The sequence below is a fragment of the Phacochoerus africanus genome, chromosome 4 (assembly GCF_016906955.1).
Source record: "Phacochoerus africanus isolate WHEZ1 chromosome 4, ROS_Pafr_v1, whole genome shotgun sequence".
NCBI lineage: Eukaryota > Metazoa > Chordata > Mammalia > Artiodactyla > Suidae > Phacochoerus > Phacochoerus africanus.
This window is the reverse complement of record NC_062547.1, coordinates 109,337,031-109,352,225: the sequence shown is the minus strand read 5'-3', so window position 1 is coordinate 109,352,225 and position 15,195 is coordinate 109,337,031. Positions and strand designations below refer to the sequence as shown.

Here is a 15,195-nt window from a genome sequence, read left to right as displayed (position 1 = left end):
ACTGGTATCATCCAGGGTAAATATTTCATCAGTTTTTCAACTTAAAATTGATCCCATAAAGATGTATGCATGATTCTACATACTTACAGTATAGATATACAAACATATGTTCATGAGAAAAAATAGATGTAACCATTCATTGTGCCTTTATTTATAATTTTCCAAAACTAGAAAAAATAATTCTAAACATCTATCACAAGAGAATGGATAAATAAATTGTGGTTTATACACGCAGTGAAATAGTACTCAACTGTAAAAATGGCTATTTTACAAATATGCACAACATAGATGAAACTTAACAGTTTATATTGAGTAAATGAAGCCAAATACAAAGGAGTATTATTTCACTTATGTGATATTCAATAACAGACAAAATTATTCAGTGATAATAGTATGAGTTTGCCAGGGCTACCAAATATTACAGACTTAGACAACTAAATAATGGAAATTTATTTTCTCACATTTTTGGAAGATAGAAGTCCAAGATCAAGATGTCAGAAGGTTTGGTTTCTTCTGCAGTCTCTCTCCTTGGCTTGCAGATGGGCACCTTATTGTGTCTTCATATGGTCTTCCCTCTGTACTACATATTGGGATATAAATACAAAAGGCAGTTTAAATAAGCCTTGCATATTTTAACTTGAAGGATTTGGAAGAACTCCAGAAAAACTTATTTCCATTTTTTTTCATCCAAATCCAACTACTCTAACCTCTTGAGAGTGGGAAAAAATAATACAAGTTCATCAAACAAAATATTATTTATTTTAATAAATTTTAATCATTCTAAAAGATTGTGTTCCCCAAATAAGAAGAAAAATATGATATACAACTTTTCTTCCTAAATCATATACTTATTTGTTTATATAATAAGATAATTTCACATAACCAGGCTTGAAAGAAATAATGTTATGTTTGAACCTTGCTTTGGAATCTATGTAATTAGTGGTGTGCACACAAGTTCTTATTCTAATAGTAGATGAAAGGATCCCCAAATCTAGACTTTGCTTGCAGTTAATTATCCTTTATCAAGTTTCAACATAGGAGGCTCAATAAAGTTCTGATAAATTATAACAAATAAATAAATAAGGTATAATAAAGTCTTTTAAAAATGCTCATCCACCCATGTATTTCTGTTTCAAAGGCACGTGACAAGCCTCACAGACTCGTCATGTCTAACATCATTGCAAATAGGAAAGGTGACATAACTGAGGTATATAATGCATTATCTCAATATATCTTATATAAAAACACAGGTCTCTAGAAAAAATTGTATATTAACATGAGTGTGAACTCCAGGACTTCACGATCTACAACTTAGGCAGACTCTAGCTCTGCTCAGGAAATATTACTTCACCAAAAGAAGAAAAAGTATTCACCTTTAACAGAAAAACAGATGACTAATTAATGATTGCAAATAATCTCCCAAATATATAAGCTTTTTTTTCTTCTACTTATTGATGGCTCTTATTGCACCCAACATAGAAAAAGAGCTAAAGGCAAGTCACACACACACAGAAACAGAAAAGAAAAAAAGAAAAAATGAGAAAAGGAGGAATTAATAGCAGCACTCAGAATGGGTGACAATACTTTTAGTTAAAATACTTATATCAGGGAGTTCCCACTGTGGCTTAGTGTGTTAAGAATCCAACTAGTGTCCATGAAGATTCAGGTTTGATTCCTGGCATTGCTGCAAGCTGCAGTGAAGGTTGAAGGTGCAGCTCACATCTGGCATTGCTGCGGCTGTGGTGTAGGACTGCAGCTGCAGCTCCAATTCGAGTCAACCCCTAGTCTGGGAACCTTCATGTGCTGCAGGTACAGACCTAAAAATAAAAAATAAAATATCCATATCAGGAAAATAAATGTTAGAAAATAATTTTCAGGCACTGCTATTTCAAATTTCATCCCACACTAGAATTTAGTTTAAAAACTGCCATTACAGGAGTTCCCAAGGTGGCACCATGGGTTCAAGGATCCAGCATTGCTCAGATTCAATCCCTGGCCCAGGGAACTTCCATATGCCATTGGTTCAGGCATACAATTAAAAAAAAAAAAAAAAAAGCCTTTACAGACTTTTATTCATCATGTATTTATTGAGAACTCATTATGTTCCAATGAGCATTCTACATACTGTGGGTACAGAAGATAATGAAACAAAGTTCCGGCATTCATGGAGGTTGCATGCATGTGTAATAAATGCTGACAGGATAGGATGGGATAGGATATAGGATATATATGGGTAAGAGGATAGTGAAAAGTGAGGGGAGAGGAGGCAATTTTAGATGGCAATGCAGGGAAAGTGGTCAGGCAAGTTTTCTTTGAGAAGACAAAATTTGAGTTGCAACCCATGGGGAGAAAATGAAGAATTAAGCTGAGCTATGACAAGACCTCAGGGAATAGCATTTCAGGCAGAAGAAAGAGCAAGTGATGGGACTCAAAAGAGTAAATGTGCTTATTGCTTTTGAGGAACTGCCAGGAAGGCATATGATTGGAGCAGAGATGATAAATGAGAAAACAATGAAGGTGGTGAGAGATTCAAGGGTCGAATTATGAAGGGCCTTTTATGTCATATTAAAAAATCTGGAATTTATTCTCAAGGTGATGGGACATCACTAGGGTTTCTTACCAAATCTAACTAAATGTTTTTAAAACATCACTATTTATAGTGAGTAGAATAGAGTAAGGGGAGGAGAACTGAAGCCCCAAGAAGAGTCAGTAGATTATCACAAAAGAGGTGATGATAGCTTCATGAGAGTAGTAGTGGCAGTGGAAGGAAAGGGATACAGGATACACAGTGAATATGGAGCCAAACAGATTTGAAGTGTGAGCAAAGACTACCAAGAATGACTCCAAAAAAATAAAATAAAATAAAGGAGTTCCTGTCATGGCTCAGCAGAAACGAATCTGACTAGGAACCATGAGGTTGTAGGTTCCATTCCTGGCCACACTCAGTGGGTTAAAGATCCAGCATTGCCGTGAGCTGCAGTATTGGTTGCAGACACGGCTCAGATCCCATGTTGCTGTGGCTGTGGCATAGGCCAGCAGCTATAGCTCTGATACAACCCCTAGCCTGGGAACCTGCATATGCCATGGGTGCAGATGTAAAAAGCAATAATAAAAAAAAAAAAAAAAAAGAATGACTCCATAGCTTATCCATTCCAAATGCAATAGTTTGCATCTATTAAGCCCAGATTTCCAGTCCATCCCACTCCCTCTCCCTTGGCAACCACAGTCTGTTTTCCAAGTCCATGAGTTTCTTTTCTGTAGAAATGTTCATTTGTGCCACATATTAGATTCCAGATATAGGTGATATCATATGGTATTTGTCTTTCTCTTTCTGACTTAACTTAGTAAGAGAGTCTATACTTCCATCCATATTGCTGCAAATGGCATTATTTTGTCCTGCTGTATAGCACTGGAAACTATATCTAGTCACTTATTACGGAGGATAATGTGAGAAAAAGAATGTATACATGTATGTGTGACTGGGTCAACTTGCTGTACAGTAGAAAATTGACAGAACAGTGTAAACCAACTATAATGTAAAAAATAATTTTAAAAATCTTTTAATTAAAAAAAAGAAGAATGACTCCAAAATTTTTGTGCTGAGTAACTGGATAAATTTTCACTCACAGGAAAGAATAGAAGAGGAAAATGGTGGCCAAGGGATGGAAATCAAGAGTTTAATTTGAGAAATGTTAAGTTGTAAGAGCCTATTAGACATCAAAGTAGAACTGTTGAGTAGGAAATTGTATGCACAAAAAAGGTGGGGGACGAAGAGGTGTATCTCACACTGGAGATACAGAGGAAGATATGGATATATAGATACATAAACATAATTGATTATTTTACATTATATAAAAATATAGTCACTAGTGTTTTATTAAAGTCCCAGGACTAAGTGAAATCACCTAGATACTGAGTATAGCATGCATATTCCTTTTAGTAAATCACATGTCTACCATTTTAGGCCATGCAGTTGGGGTGGTATTGAGCCCAAATAGAAATTCCTTGGCTTAAGCATATCAGAAATTCCATCTACTTGGCTAAACAATGACTTCAGACTTGGATCAGGTTCAATTTTGGCTATGAAAAAAGATGAGCTTCAAGGAAAAAGTTTTTCCTGATCTCCCAGGAAAGCTATCAAAAAGGAAGAAATCTTTAAAGGAAAGGGAAAGTCTCAATTAAGAGAATCACACTGCAGAATGAAAGTATAGAAATAGCAAGAACTTAGCTACTCGGGGTGTTCTGATCAACTATCATCTGAAGCCAGAATACCTCTGAAACTTTAAGAAATCCAATAAGCATCTTAACTCGAGCAGATGTTGTAGTAGTTTTTATTGATTTTAATAAGCATCTGAGACTATATATATATATATAAAGGTAAAAGCATCTGAGACTATATATATATATATATATATATATATATATATATAAAGGTAAAAAGGAAGCAAGAGAGGGAGGGAGCAAAGAGAAACAAAAGGAGGATACTAAGGAAGGACATGGAAGAGGAATGAAGGGAGGGAAGGAAAGTAAAAAGAGAATATTCTTCAGGTTGAGCAATAAAAAAGAAAAATGAGCCAGAGAAATTCATCCTTTCACTTCTTAGAGGAGCTTTTGCATCAGATTTTTAGAGTAAGACTGAACTTTCTAAGATATGGTCCTTTTAGGTGGTTAAGATACCTGCTAGAAAGGACATTACACCTCTGTTTTACAAATGGAAATTGATGCCAGTGCAAGTTGGGTGCTTGGTCAATGTTACATTATCATACTGTTATCAGGTACTATACTGTTCAAAAGATATTACTCTTGCTCCTGAAATTTGCTCCTTCACTGTACTCTGAAGAGTGATTAAAGAATCCTGATGCTTGATCATCACTGTGTTCTAAAATTTCAGTGGAGAAGACCAAGGTTTTGTTATGTTTGTTTTTAGGGCAGTGTACTTAGCTATTAGTTTCAAGAGATCAATAATAATACCATTGAAAGTATTTTTAAAATCCATTTTCAACTAAATCATAAGAGACATTTCCTAGTGCCTGGATTTTCAAGAAATACTCAAAAAAAGAAACCATTTCAATTAACATGGCATTAATTCTGCTTTGAACGAATGGGGAAGGGTTTGCAGGGTTCCTTTTCCCCTCTACTCTCCGTACTTTTCACCTGGACTTGGCCTGAGTGCTTGGCAGATGCAGGGAGAATAATTGAGGATTATGTTTATCCTTTCCATTGACATCTGGAAAAAACCCCAAGCAAAAGTCAGAAGCTGTTAATTCAAATAAGTACAGTTCCTTTAACAATGCAATTGAACATCTCTCCTTTTAAAGACATAAAGACTTTCTAACCCATAATATTTTTACCACATCTAAGCTTTGCTACATAACTTATACGTTGGGAAGTTATCCAAATACTTCTTGAATTTCTATTAAAGATGTAGTTATAAAAGAATAATATTTTTCAACAGCCTGTTTTAGGTAGCTTCTATACCAGAAACACCTGCCAGCTACCTCTACAGACACCTTTCTTCCTAACATTGTACACCCTAGATATTCATATGTACTATTCATAAAGTATTCCTAATTGATATTTGTTATTCAGATGAAATGAAAATCTATGGATCTTCCCATCCTTAAAAAGCATGTAATCTGGCTTATATAAGATTAGAATCAAATTCAAATATTTCCTTACATTCTATTTTCTTAGTTTTGCCAAGTAATGTTCATTTGTGTTTGTGACTGGCAAATTACAGCTTCCTAAAAGGTTTCCTCTCCCCTTAACTCTCTGTGCTATTCACTTGCCTTCTGAAAAGGCCAAAAAAGATTCTGGCCACCAAAGATGTCAGAATCATATTCAAAGTGCTTTTGACAAAATTCTTGCAACTCAGCTGTCTGCTGTGTGAAAGACCAGAGTATTCAAAGCATATGAGAGAGAGAGAATAAAATACAGATAAAATAATTGTTACAGCAGCTATATAACTGCATTTGATAAGTTACATTTTTCCAGAATTATCCAAACACTATTTAAAGTCCTAATTTCTTTGCCTTAAGATGTTATATTCCAGTCATTTTTGACAAAATATGTTTATAATTGGTCAAATATACACTGCTTCCATGGTATGGATATTGCTGAGAGATCTGATAACGCCCCTCATGGCAATGTACTGCAAAATGGCTGCACTCTCTCAGCACACTGGTGAAGTCTCAGTTGGCATAATTAAACGCCTTGACCAAGATTCCTTGAGACATCCCTTATTGATAAACTCAGTCTCACAGAAAAATGTTTCTTATACACCATCCCTAAATCCTAAATCACAATTGAGAAAACTATCCTCAGCTTTCTAGAAGTGCTTCACTCACTGTTCTAGTGTAAATATTCACTCATTTCATTTTATACACAGATGTGTCTATATATATGAGTATATACATATATATATGGATATTCATATATGTGTGTGTGTGTGTGTGCGTGTGTGTAAATTCAGTAATTATACCCTAATACCTGAATTTTAAAAAGTTATCTTGAAGTTCCCACTGTGGTGCAGTGGGTTATTGATCCGGTTTGTCTCTATGGAGACATCAGTTTGATCCCTGGCCCAGTGCAGTGTGTTAAGGATCTGCCATTGTTGCAGCTGTGACTTAGGTTGCAGCTCCAGCCTGGATTTGATCCCTGGACCACGAACTTCCATATGCTGTGGATGTAGCCAAAAAAGGGGGGGAAAAGTTCTTTTGAAATGTTCCTAAATAGATATATTGGCAGGTGACTAAATCAAACTGTTTTCTCATTTCCTCTTCATTGTTGTTTTGTCATAGCTGAGTATCTTCCTATTATAAAGTAGGCTTTTTTAAAAAAAGATGTCAATACTCAGTAGTCTATCACACCACAACAAAGTCATTTTTTTTTTTTCATAAGCAGAAAGGGAAATGACTTGTAGGGTAAAAAAAAAATAGCACCATATTATAATCATAGTTTGATACCAACTCTGTTGAATTTATATAATCACCGAACCTTATTGTTAGGAGTCCTCAGTTACCTAAAGGGCCCTCATTAACCAGCACGATCAGACAGGCCAACACAGTAGCAAACAATATAATATAACACTTTGCCATGTTCTTCTTGTCACTGATAAAGGCACTGCATTCTGACACAGAAGAAAATAAAATGGAAATGGAATTTCAAATATAGAACAGTAACAAAACATAACGATAATAAGGCTTCATTTACAAAGTTCACATGAACAAAACTAAATGCCTTCTATTAATTTAAAAGCAAATTCATACAAGAAGGGATGATATTTAATTTTAGGCCACACATTGAAGTAATGCAAGATATTTTCTTCAGAAGAGTTGTTATGAAAAAAATTTACTTAAAGGACATTGATACCAAAGCACTATGGAGGATTTAGCAAATTATCTTGGCCTGACTTATTTTGGTCTTATTTCTTCAAAAATGTTGACATTATATTTTATGCTACATTTATTTATTTATTTATTTAGCTGCACCTGTGGCATGTGGAAGTTCCTGGGCCAAGGATCAAACCCTCGCCACAGCTATAACCAGAGCCACAGCCTTGACAATGCTGGATCCTTAACGTGCTGAGCTATGAGGGAACTCCTATACTATATTTAAAATACCATGATACCTATTTTTTAAAATAATACATCTTTTTTTCTCTCTCCTTTAAAGGTTATTATTTATTTATTTATTTTGTCTTTTTGCCATTTCTAGGGATGCTTCTGCAGCATATGGAGATTCCCAGGCTAGGGGTTGCATCGGAGCTCTAGCCACCAGCCTACACCAGAGACAGCAACTCAGGATCCAAGCTGCGTCTGCAACCTACACCACAGCTCACGGCAACGCCGGATTCTTAACCCACTGAGCAAGGTCAGGAATCGAACCTGAAACCTCATGGTTCCTAGTCAGATTTGTTAACCACTGAGCCACGATGGGAACTCCATGAAGGTTATTATTTTTCTAGAAGATTTGGACAACATAGCTATAGACTTAGATTTAGATTTGTCAGATTTAAAGAATGTTGTATTTAATTCCTAGAGGGAAGTGTCATGTGAAGAACAGGACTGGGAATATTCTCAGATCCACCTTTGGAGTTAGCAAGGCCTGAATGGAATGACGTATTTTTTTGTTCAGTGATTTCCTCTGTCTCAGGTTAAAATCAGATTAACTATTTTACAGCTGATCCTACTACTTTATTTTATTTATTTATTTATTTATTTATTTATCTGTCTTCTCTAGGGCCGTACCCGCAGCATATGGAGGTTCCTGGGCTAGGGGTCTAATCAGAGCTATAGCTGCCGGCCTACCCCAGAGCCACAGCAGTGCAGTTTCCGAGCCACATCTGCGACCTACACCACAGCTCATGGCAATGCCAGATCTTAACCCACTGAGCAAGGCCAGGGATCAAACCAGCAACGTCATGGTTCCTAGTCGGTTTCGTTAACCACTGAGCCACGATGGGAATTCCTACTTTGTTATTTTTTAAATGGGCAAATAATCTTAAGGGAAAGTTGTATTACACACAAACACACAAATGTGGCAAGCGAATCTATTATTTAGGGCTAGTTCTTCTTACATCATCCACCTTCATCCACAAAAAACTTGTAACTGTTTATAATATTATCATATACAAAACCAAATACATGTACACATTTTTAATAATTTGACTCTGAAAGGTTGCCCAAATTCAAATTCCACTTCTCATAGTTATTGTATGGTGACATTGAGCAAATTACTTAATTTCCTGCACCTTTACTTCCTTATATGAGAAAAATCGATCTCCCTTATATTATAATTTGTTTTAATGATAAGCATTGTCAGAGTTCCCATTGTAGCTCAGCCATAACGAACCCAACTTAGTATCCATGAGGATGCAGATTCAATCCCTGGCCTCTCTCAGTGGGTTAAGGATCCAGCATTGCCATGATCTGTGGTGTGTGGTCATGGATGTGGCTTGGATGCTGTGTTGCTATGGCTGCAGAGTAGGCGGGCAGCTGTGGCTCTGATTTGACCCCTAGCCTGGGAACTTCCATATGCTGCATATTCTGCCCTAAAAAAAAAAAAAAAAAAAAAGCACCATGGTAATATATTTGAAAGTACTTAGAACAGTGCCCAACCCACAGCAAACACAAAGTAGAAATTACAGCTATGATATGATTATCATTGTACTGATATATATGGAAGAAGTTAGTTATACCACTAGAATATAAACCCACATAATCAAGCAATCAAAATGAAGAACAGAAAATTAAAAAAATAAGATTTTATGCTTTACTCAATAAAAGAAACCAGTATGCAAATTCCTATTTATTATTTTTATTAGACATATATCTTCTATAAATGCTCTAAAATCCATCAAATTGTATCATGCCATGCATTCCTTACCATTTTGCTTCAAACAAGTTCCCTTCCTCCACAAAAAAATTAAGGAAAATGAACTGTTAAGAAGCTTAATCATTATTACCTAAATGGTTTCTATACCTGAGAACAGTTGTCAAGGGAAGACCAATGACCAACTACCTCATGCTTAAAAACTATAAAAGTTAGATTAAATCCAGCTTTTTTTTTTTTTTGTCTTTTTGTCTTTTTGCCTTTTCTAGGGCCGCTCCCGCGGCATATGGAGGTTCTCAGGCTAGGGGTCCAATCAGAGCCGTAGCCGCTGGCCTACGCCAGAGCCACAACAACGTGGGATCTGAGCCTCCTCCACAACCCACACCACAGCTCATGGCAACTCCAGATCCCCAACCCACTGAGCAAGGCCAGGGACCGAACCCGCAACCCCATGGCTCCTAGTCGAATTCGTTAACCACCGAGCCACGATGGGAACTCCTAAATCCAGTCCTTTTATATAGAACATGTTTAGACCTTTCAAATTTGACTTGAACAAAGTACCTTTCAGAGTTTTGCTTTATATCCTAACCACAGTTCTACAAATGTGCTTATTGGTTTTTTAGAACTTCTCCAGGAAGCTCTTCTCAGCAAGCTTGTGAATTTTGTGTGATTATTATTATCTGGGACCAAAGCTTAGATACACAAGAAGTATGTAAAGGTAAGACTAATATTTGTTTTCCTAAATGAAGTTATAAGAAACTTATTTCAGAGATTTTTAAGAATGATAGCATTTAGTTTTAAATTCAAATTGGTTTTTTTTTTTTGTTGTTGATATATATATCGGAATGAAAATGCTCATTTATTTGTTTAGTTGACTTTAAAAGTCAGAAATTTATTAACACATTTATTAAGCACTTTTTTTAGTTATATAAATCATGTCTTTTTTACATTTTCTATCATATGTTTACCACATCTAAAAAGAGTACAGCTATTTTTCTTAATAAATTTTATTTATGTTCATCACTATCGTGTATCTTTTCACTAAGCACTCAGTACCAAGAAAATACACACCCACAGTTTTCTGCTACCAGTTAATTCACTCCAAAGGGGTGTACTATATGTTGAAAATTTACCTGGTATTGTGCCCAGCAAATTTCTCTAAAAGACACAATGTCAGATGTACAATAATATGACCTCTAGAATATAAACTATTAAGGTATGAAAAATCCAGATTTTCTGAAATCATAAACAGAAGCTTGACTTTATGCCTAAACACTTTTTAATTATATTATCTTCTCCATGATAGAATTCAATTTCAACATCATCTTCCAGTCCAGAGTCACAATAATGAATATCAAAAAACTTAGATTAATATCCAGCCTTTCATCTGAGTAGCTCAAAAAGCTCCCATATTTATAACTATTTCATGTCTTTATAAATTTTCTTCTGGAAAAATTATGTTCCTCAAGGTCAATGTAGTAAACAGGATACTCCTAAAATACTGTTTATAATCCTTATTGTCTTTCTTTTATAATGCTTTTTATTTTTTCCATTATAGCTGATTTACAGTGTTTTGTCAACTTTCTACTATACAGCAAGGTGACCCAGCCACCCATACATGTATACATTGTTTTTCTCACATTATCATGTTCCATCATAAGTGACTAGATATAGTTCTCAGTGCTATACAGCAGGATCTCATTGTTTATCCATTCCAAAGGCAATAGTTTGCATCTATTAACTCCAAATTCCCAGTCCATCCCCCTTCCTCCCCCTTTGCAACCACAAGTCTGTTCTCCATGTCTATGATTTTCTTTTCTGTGGAAAAGTTTGTTATTGTCTTTGCCATACTTTTTAATTTGTATAGTCACCTTAGGCTAGTCACATGTTAATAGATGCAAACTATTGAATTTGGAATGGATAAGCAGTAAGATCATGCTACATAGCACAGGGAACTATATCTATTTACTTGTGATGGAACATGATGGAGGATAATGTGAGAAAAAGAATGTATATACATATATGTATGACTGGGTCACTTTGCTATAGAGCAGAAATTGACAGAACCATGTTAACTCAACTATAATAGAAATAAAAATCTAAAAAAAGTGATTATGAAAATAATAACATATTTAACACAAAAAAAGTTGGACAGGAATGTTCATAGAAGCATTATTCATATTTAGCCAAAAAGTAGAAACTACTCAAATATCCATCAACTGATGAATGAATAAACAAAATGTAGCATATATGTACAGAAAGGAGTAAAGTACTGATTCATTCTACAACATGGATGAACATTGAAAAAAATTTTGCTAGGTGAAAGAAGCCAGTCACAAAAGACCATATATTGCAGGATTCTATTTATATGAAATGTCCAAAATAAGCAAAAATAAAAATAAAAATAGCTAACATGGTCACCCAGGGATGGTAATGAAGAGAAGGGTTACTAGAAAATGGGTAGTTTTCTAAAATCAATTGTATGGATGACTGCATAAGTCTATGATTATATGAAAAATATCAAATTGTATAATTTAAATGGGTGAATTGCATGATATGTGGATTATATTTTAACAAAGACGTTTTAATTTTTTATTATTTATTTTTGCTTTTTAGGGCCACACCCTCATCATAAGGGAGTTCCCAGGCTAAGGGTCAAATCAGAGCTACAGCTGCAACCTAAAGCACAGCTCTAGAATATAAACTATTAACCCATTCAGCAAGGCCACGGATCACACCCAAATCCTCATGGATCCTAGTTGGGTTCATTATGCTGAGCCACAATGGGAACTCCTAACAAAGCTGTTTTTAAAAAGATAACACCCAGAGTTCCCATCATGGCTCAGTGGTTAATGAACCCGACTAGGACCCATAAGGATGTGGGTTCGATCCCTGGCCTTGCCCAGTGGGTTAAGGATCCGTTGTTGCCGTGAACTGTGGTGCAGGTTGCAGACAGGGCTTGGATCCTGCTTTGCTGTGGCTGTGGTGTAGGCCGGAGGCTACAGCTCCGATTCAACCCCTAGCCTGGGAACCTCCATTTGCTGTGGCTGTGGCCCTAAAAAGACAAAGACAAGAATAAATAAATTAATTAATTAAATAAAAAGGTAATGCCTAAATGTCCAATGACAGATGAATGGATTAAGAAGATGTGGTACATACATAAAATGTGGTACATAGATACAATATACTTAGCCATAAAAAAAAGACAAACTAATACCATTTGCAGCAACATGGATGGATCTAGAGATTCTCATACTAAGTAAGCCAGAAAGAAAAAGACAAATACCATACAATATCACTTATTTGTGGAATCTAAAATATGGAACAGATGATCCTTCTAAAAAATAAAAAACAAACAAACCAAAAAAAAAAAAAAAACACCTCAGAAAGAGATCATGGCCAAGAAAAGCAGACCCGGGGTTCTGGGGTGGGACAGGAGTAGGATGGATGGGCATTTTGGGGATTTGGGGGATGCAAACTGTTTGTTATATTTGGAACAGATGGGCAATGAATCCTACTGTACAGCACAAGGAAAGGTGTGTGACTGGGTCACTTTGTTGTATAACAGAACTTGACTGAACACTAAATCAACTATACTTTAATAATAATAAAATAAAATAAAATAAAATTCTTTATAAAAAAAAGTAATAGTGAACTTTAATAGCACTTCTATATTTACAACCTGTCTCACCTACATTTGGAAGACATTCTTTTGTATAAAGTTTTCTAACCAAATAGTTAAAGTTAATGATCCTCTTGCTCTTCCCCCTTAGAGATGGCTCAAAGAGATGTGAGACTTCATGATTATACAGCTAGGTAGTAACAATTAGAAACCAAATATTCCCTCCTCTTATCACGTTTTTGTCAACACAAGGAAAGTTTCTTATTTGCTTCTTTACAAGATGGTTTTGCACCTACTGTTAAGGAATTCTCTGACAGAACTTTTGTTATATTGTGACCAGCTTCTTTCTAAAGTATGTATTACTTCTTTTTAAAATACTTTGTCTCAATATATAAACTGATTAGCCTTTTTCTTTTTAAATGGAATAGTCTTACCATCTGTGGTAGTCAGGTCTTGTGGACTTGAAATCCAACAATTTTTAAATTGAGATAACTTTAAAAAGTTTAATATCTTTATAACAATTGAAAGATGTCTAGAAATGATTTAATTTATAAATAGGTATAAATTCCTTCCTTCCTTTCTTTCTTTGCTTAAAAATAGTCCTTAAGGTAATTGGTGCTTTAAAATTTTTTCCAGGTATCAATTTGGAAGAAATAATTCATGTAATTTTGACTAAACCTATAGTTTTTACATTTGGTATTTGAATCACTGAAAACCCCAAGGTCATCCTCATGACTTCATAATCAAGGCTTTAAAATATAATACCCATGTAGGAATTTCAGATATCTTAATGGTTATGTCCTGATTGATTCTCAATTGAAAGATAGGATTTGTACTCCACTTCTAAGAAACTCTAAGCTTTCACTTTCCTCTTTAATTCTTCTGAGGACAGCTTTTATTCTGACCTCTTTCTCTGTCTATACCATCCCTTTGTTTTAAGCACTTTACTTCTCTTATTTCCCTCCCACCATTTCCTTAACAATTTTTAATGGACTTTTTTTTCCATGTGAACTATTACTCATCTTAACTTTTACTCAAAAGGTGTCACAATTTTCTCTCTGAGATATTGAGGAACAACTGTATCCCACATTTAGAAACAAAGTAACAGACACAAAAATCATTAACAGTGTTACTATGATTAGTTAACATTAGGTCTAAGACATAGAGTCCAGTTCTTACTTGAGATCTGCTGTGGACATTCAAGTTACATCAATTAATACAAAGAAGAAACTAGGCTCAGATTTCACCAAATCTGACAGAAACACTGAAAAGCAAGTGAATACATCATCATAGTCTCTAAAACCTATATAATAGTGCATGCTGTGTACAATATTTTCTCTCTGTTAAGCTTACCTGTAATTAAGATGTATGCATTTTAAATATTTATTGAAAGTATGGCCAATAACCCTTTCTTAATTTGCAAAATCATCTCAGGTGGAAAATATACTTTCTTTGACACCATAGTATGTTATCTATCATAGAACCTAGCTTTTTTTGGCCTCATATTCTATGTATGTTTTGTCTATTTTACTAAAAAAAAATTTCTTGAGAGCCAGATCCCCATCTGAGTCATCTTTCTCCAGCCAATGATATTAGACAATTCATTTTCTCCCAAGAAAGCTCAGTATTTGTTGTAGGAGGATATATCCCTATCCTCTTCATAGCCTATGGAGCTACTACAGAGCTATGCAGTACATTTCAAAGTTGTCACTATTTTTTAAGCTATAAAAATCTGAATTATGTTCCCTCTTAACTAAACTAGATAAGAATAACTTTTATTGTCAGAATTAAGGGAAAAACCTTCTCTTTGCAAATTCTAGATACAACCCAATTATTACAGGGGAGACATTTTAAAAACCCAGAAATATTACTACACTAATCATTTTTTCAATGTTTTCCATATCAAACTTGTCCTTGAGAGACCACATTGAACAAAATGGATTCATGAATTTCCCCTGAAAGACAGACAGGAAGCATCACAAGTAAAAGGTGGATAATCTGTCTGATAGAAGCTCCATCACTTATTTATAGGAAATTCAGACTCCTGAGGAACTCAGAAATCCATGAGAAAATAAATAAATAAATAAATAAATAAATAAATAAATAAATAACTCTGCCAACATAATACTAACCTTCCTTTAAGGAAAGATTTTTGCTTAGGAACTTCACCAACGTTTCATACCATGTAGTTCCAATGAAAATGTGTGAGACAAGACAGTGTAACGGCCTGACCCAACATG

At 34.9% G+C, this 15,195-nt stretch overlaps 1 long non-coding RNA gene across 1 annotated transcript in view; it reads right to left on the bottom strand.

Annotated features, from left to right (window-relative positions):
* Window positions 1-461: 461 nt before the first annotated feature.
* Window positions 462-15,195, bottom strand: part of LOC125124348 (uncharacterized) — a 114,312-nt gene continuing 99,578 nt past the window's right edge. Inside the window, exon 3 of the long non-coding RNA XR_007134280.1 lies at window positions 462-580. This is a non-coding gene — a long non-coding RNA (uncharacterized LOC125124348). The remainder of the gene's footprint in view (window positions 581-15,195) is intronic.